This window comes from Balaenoptera ricei, chromosome 12 (genome assembly GCF_028023285.1).
Source record: "Balaenoptera ricei isolate mBalRic1 chromosome 12, mBalRic1.hap2, whole genome shotgun sequence".
NCBI classification, from domain to species: Eukaryota; Metazoa; Chordata; class Mammalia; order Artiodactyla; family Balaenopteridae; genus Balaenoptera; species Balaenoptera ricei.
The window spans coordinates 7,796,615-7,802,843 of NC_082650.1; the positions used below are offsets into that span (position 1 = coordinate 7,796,615).

Here is a 6,229-nt window from a genome sequence, read left to right on the forward strand (position 1 = left end):
TCTAGATTTAATGTGCTGGCCAGAGCATCTAGCATTAGCTCCAGCAGTTAGCAGACCAAAAACATGAGAAAAGATATAAGAGAGTATTTCCATAATTTGAAATAAGTTGGACTTCTTAGGCATGAACAGAATCCAAGAGCCATAAAGTGAATGATTGATTGATTAATGTGGCTACACAAAACAAGGCTAAATTCAATGAGGCTAGCTGTATAACACACACCCCAAAAATAAATTTAATGGATGAGTGACAGATTTGGGAACATATTTGCCACATATATAAAATATTCAAAGGGCTAATATCCAAAAGAAATAAAGAGCTACTAAAAATCAATAAAGAAAAGACAATCCTTTAGACAGACCATTAGAAAAAAATAATGGTCCAAGAATATGAAGTTATTTATAGAAATAGCATTAAAAAATGGTTAAGTTAGGGACTTCCCTGGTGGCGCACTGGTTAAGAATCCGCCTGTCAATGCAGGGGACAAGGGTTTGATCCCTGGTCTGGGAAGATTCCACATGCCGCGGAGCAACTAAGCCCGTGTGCCACAACTACTGAGCCTGCCCTCTAGGGCCCGCGAGCCACAACTACTGAAGCCCACGTGCCACAACTACTGAAGCCCGCGCACCTAGAGCCCATGCTTCACAACAAAGAGCAGCCCCTGCTCGACACAACTAGAGAAAGCCCATGCGCAGAGATGAAGACCCAATGCAACCAAAAATAAATAAATGAATGAATAAAAATAAAAAATAAAATAAAACTTCAAAAAAATGGTTAAGTTATATCAAAAAAGATGTGCATCCTCACTGTTAGTCAGGGAAATACAAATAACAATGAAATATTTTTCACTCATCAGATTAATTACTAAAATTAATAAAACTTAATAAAATTGGAAATATCAAGTATGGATGAGGATATGACGAAACTTTCATGCATTGCTGGCAGGAGTATTGATTGGCACCTTCTTTAGGGAAGCAATTTGGCAGTGTCCATCAATAGTAGAAATGCACATGTCTGTGACCCAACAATTTCACCCCTAGGTATCTATCTTTGAGAAACACAAATGTGTATACAGATGCACCTCAGAGGTATTCATTGCATCATTTGTTGATGACAGCAAAAACTGGAAATAGCCAAAGTCCTTAAATATGAGGAATGCTTAAATAAATATGGTATATCGACTTAACGGTTCAAAAGGAATGAAAAAGATGTACATCTACTCCATAGAAAGACCTCCATGATGAAGGGCAAAGGTGAGTTTTGGAATAATAATGTAGGAATGATATGATATACATCTAACTAATGATCTAGGGGGAGGAGGAATGGGACTGGGCAGTGCACAAGGAAAGATTTTAGATTTTTCTGTAATTCTTACATTTTTATGTTTTCATGTGCATGTCCATGGCATGTTCATGCTGTTTTTAAAAATAACTGATTAACTCTGGAAAATAGTCCGGCAGTTTCTTAAAAAAACTAAACATGCGCTCACAATATCACCCAGCAATTGGACTCCTGGGCATTTATCCCAGAGAAAGGAAAACATATATCCACAAAAAATTCCATACACAATTGCTCATGGCAGTTTTTAATCTATAATAGACAAAATCTGGAAATGACCCAAATGTCCCTCATACCAAGGAATACTCCTCAACAAGAAAAGCAACAAAGCAACAATACACAGACAACTTGAATGGATAACAAGGGCTTTATGCTGAGTGATAAAAACCAATCTCAAAGAAAAACTACTGAGATGGAAAACAGATTAGTGGTTAATTATGGTAGTGGTTACCTAAACCTACATGAGTGATAAAATGACATAGGTCCATATTCACATACTGCATCAATGTCAATTTCCTGGTTTTGATATTATACTTTAATTATGTAAGATGTAACTATTGGGGGAAATTAGGTGAAGGGGACCCAGGACCTCTCTGTACTATCTTTGCAACTTCCTGTAAATCTATAGTTATTTCAAAACAAAATTTTTGAAAATAAATGATTAAAAGTACAATATTTTAAAAAATTAAATCCTAGGGGGGCCCAGAAGAGGCCATTTCTCTGTAGCAATGTTTCTTAAAGTTAGTGATAAAAATGCCTTTGAAATCCAAAGAAAACTACAGTTCCTCTCTCCAGAAAAATACATACCCCAAATTTGCATACACTTTCACAGGTTTTACCAATCCTTCACTTAGTTAAGAACTCTTGCTGTAGACACAGGGTTCAGTCCATAAGCCAAATCCAGCCCACTGCCTGTTTTTTAAATAAAGTTTTATTGGCACACAGCCACACCCATTCACTTCTATACCCTCTATGGCGGCTTTGCAGTGACAGCAGCAGAGTGAGTAGTTGCTACAAAGATTCTCTGACCCACAAACCTTAAAAGATTTACTATCTGGCCCTTTATGGAGAAAGTCTGCTGACCCCTGGGTACAATTCCACCTCTTGTAAACTGAAAGAAACATTGGAATAAAAACATAATAAGAGCACAGAGAGGGCAATACAATTAACATTCTAAAATCCGCATTCCTTTTTCTGTGTGCCAGGAATGCAACACCATTTTTTGTAAGCAGGCAAACAGGCAAGAAGTCAGATGAAAAGGTGGCAATTTGGAAAGAAGAAGAAGAGCTCACATTATGTCAGTGCGCTCGTGGACATGGCCCTCTTGTGGATCCCTCCCTATGCCCTGAGGTGGGCTGGGCTGCGACCTCCAGGCTGGACCCAGCGGCCTCGGGGTGTGTTCTGGGGGTGGTGATCCCCAAAAGCCCCAACACCCTTGAGGAAAAGAAATGGGTTGGCTGTGTAAACTGGGAGAGGCAACTTGTGAGTGGAAGGGCAGGGGACCACTCTATCTGTGTTGTAAGATGTGATCAGCAGAATCCCCATTACCTAACATCCCAGTCATCAAAGACTATTATTTTAATTTAACCTAAAACAAAAAGAACATATTTCTATTTCTTCAACGACAGATGAAGATCTTTTCTTTAAGTGTAGGCCTCCTGATAGGAGTTCTACGTGCTCTTTCTTGCATAAACCTAATGCATTGTTTATGATTTGCAATTTGGGTCTCTTTAAAGTAGAGACAGAACTCAAAACACTTTGAAACAACCTGAATCCAAAATCCCAGATTCTTACCACACTTTTTCTAACATTTGACTTGCCCACGTTTAGATGACATTTTTAGGTACTCATTTCACTGAATATCAAGAAGGCATTTAATTTACTTTAATCAAATTATAATACAAATGCATTTTCACCTTCCTATTTCATCAGGTTACATGATGTCATCAAATTAGGTAATTACAATACCAAGTTCAATGAGAAAAAACAGATATAGGAACAAATCTAACTGATCCTTCATCAGCCTGTAACTCAACTAGGAGATGCAGATGGGTGGGCACATTAGAATGTGGCCACCTAGACGAGCTGAGGGGTCATCAGCTGGTTTTGCTACCCAACACAAGTCGGTGTGCCCAATGCACAGTGAGGCCAAACAAACCGAAATGTCAGAGTTTGGAGCAGAGAAAGGTTTTATTGCAGGGCCAAGTAAGGAGAATGGGTGGCCCATGCCCCCCCAACCCCCCCCCCCCCCGCCAGCTCCCTGAAGGATTTCAGCAAAGCATTTTTAAAGACAAGGTTGGGGGTCGGGGGCAGTGGCAGGTTTGGTGATCAGCTCGTGCACAATTCTCTGACTGGTTGATGGTGAGGTAACAGGGCAGTGTCACAGGGCTTAGCATTGTCAGTCCTTAGGCACCAGTAGGTCTGGGGGCTACATGATCATCAAGTAGTTAATTTCTTCTCTTTGGTGGTGGTTTTTAGCATCTGAAAAACTCAGGACATATGCATGAGATACTATTATCTGGGTACTTCAGAGAGGAGATACAGCAGAGGATATGGGGGAGGGGGTCTGTCCCAGAAAGGCCCCATAGGGTCCTGCTCAGTTACAGTTTCACAGAGAAGTGGTGTGCCGGTCAGGGTTCCCCAGAGAAAACAGAACCAATGGAAGATATATACATATACACATACATGAAAGGAAACTTTGGCTTACACGATTGTGAAGGTTGAGAAATCCCACGATCTACTGTCAGCAAGCCAGAGACCCAGGAAAGCCAGTGGTGCCATTCAGTCCAAGTCTGAAGGCCTGAGAACCAGGGGAGCCGATGCTGTAACCCCCAGTCCCAGCGCAGAAGACAGATGTCCCAGCTCAACAGCAGGCAGGAAGGGGGGATGGCAGGAGGGGACAACCCTCCCTCCCCCTGCTTCTTTTTCTGCTCAGTCCCTCCGTGGATTGGATGATACCCGCCCACGTTGGGGAGAGCCACCCCCTTTCCTGAGTCCACCGCTTCCAACACTAATCTCATCCGGAAACACCCTCACAGACACACCCAGATATCATGTTTAATCTGGACACAAAATCATCACAGAGGGGTAATCCTGTAAACCGTTTTAGTAGAGGCTGGTTTCATGAGCTTCTCCTAAGCCCAATGCTGGTAGTTTAAACAAAACATAGAATTTTCTTTGTTTCTCTCATGCAAGACTCGACGAATAGGACAATGTGTATAAAACACTACTACCCGAACTGAACCCAAAGAATAAAACTCTCTTCCCTTTTCCCTTTTGGCAGCTTTTAGTACAAGATCCACGATTAACAAGGACTCTGAAGCCGTGAGCTGGACTGACCCCCATTAAGTTCTGGAATCAAAAGTGACTTGGCAAAGACTTCTCTTCCAAAAGAGTCTGCCTCTACGTTATGTCATCAGACAAATGGGTCTTGGGCTCAAGTTCACTTTCAGATGTCTTTGGCAACAATTTCTTTAAGGCAGGAAGATGTGGAGTGAGAGGTGTACACATCCATCATTCTCCAGCTGCTGTAATTTTCAGGTTTGTGTGGTATCAATGTGCCTTCACTCTGTGTCTTCCCTGCCTGGAGTCCAACACATCTTGCACCAGTGCTTTGCTTCAAGCATAAATCTCACAAACATACCACCTCTATCACGACTGGTCCTGGCAAAATTGAGGCATCCACGTTCCGGGTTCCCTTGTCCCTGGGCTGCCTCTCTTCCCTCCCCACACCCACTCTCCCTGGCCAATCCAGGGCCCTTTGACACCAAGCAATCTCCCCTCTGGTGCCTCATCGAAAGAGAGGCACTCTATGACCCAGAATCTTAGGGCTCTCCTGGGGAGCGACCCGTGGGGGCAGAGGGCATTAATCCTGGAAACCAGGCTGGCTGTGTTGTGGAGACTAGTGGTCTCCATCCCAGTGCCGTTGGTCCTTCAATCACTTCAGTGCTCGTGTGCCCGGAAACTCCTAATAAGCAATGACTCCGAACACCAGGTGCTGGCTGGGATTTCCAAGTCATTGGTCCCAGCCCGGAACTCCCTTCCCAGCTCCAGATGTCCCAAGGGTTCCTTGCAGCCAGCATTTCTTTTTGAGATTTTACTGCCAATGACAAAAATGTTTATCATCTTTAGATTTTGATTAAGAAGAAGAATTCTGAAAAGGTCCATATTCATATTTTGCTTGCACAATATATTGGCTCAGAAAATATTCATGTTTTCTAAGCCAACTCTCATCCCCAGGAAAACTTGTGGAATGTTACAGGTATTTACCCCCAAACAGATGTTCAGTGATGATTTTCATGTCAGGCAGAACTACAAGGGTAGTTCTGTAGGAGGAGTGAGCCGACCCAGACGCTGAGCCCCGGAGGTCATAGCCCAGCAGGGGCCCAGTTCAAACACAACAAACAGGTGCTGTGTGTAGGACCGTGCCTGGCATGTCCCTCATCACTAGAGGGCTAACCACGGGCTACTAACCACAGTACAGTCCAAGTGTGCAGGTCTTCTCTACTTGGGAATTACGGGCTACCGAATAATGGCGCCAGCATGACCCCAGGCGTCGGGGTGAGATGAACAAAATGGATGTGGGCTTTGACTTCATGGGCGATGGAGGAAGTAACCGGGTAGCGACAGCACCGTGTAGAGAGTGTGCCTGGGGACAAACAGGAAGGAAATGCCTGCGCTCCCAAAGTCAGAGCTGGGCCTGCTTCCTGAATGGAGACAGGTCTCCCTGGGGAGCTGACACTTAGCTACAGTTCTAGGAATCTGCAGACAAAGGAGAAAGTGCGTTCCATGCAGAGATGGCAGCAGGTTTGGGGAAAATACCCGGGGTGGTTGAGGTTCAGTGTGTGGCCAGAGTGGCCAGGGGTGCTGACCTTGACCTTGTGGGCAGAGAGT

The 6,229-nt window shown here is 43.6% G+C and overlaps 1 protein-coding gene across 1 annotated transcript in view; it reads left to right on the forward strand.

Moving 5' to 3' along the window:
* The window catches only part of SLC22A2 (solute carrier family 22 member 2), a 31,703-nt gene extending 30,934 nt beyond the window's left edge, over positions 1–769 (forward strand). The window contains exon 11 of the mRNA XM_059940885.1: positions 1–769. This exon is cut by the window's left edge and continues 555 nt beyond it. The gene's annotated coding sequence lies outside the window, so the exon portion shown is untranslated.
* Positions 770–6,229: the final 5,460 nt, after the last annotated feature.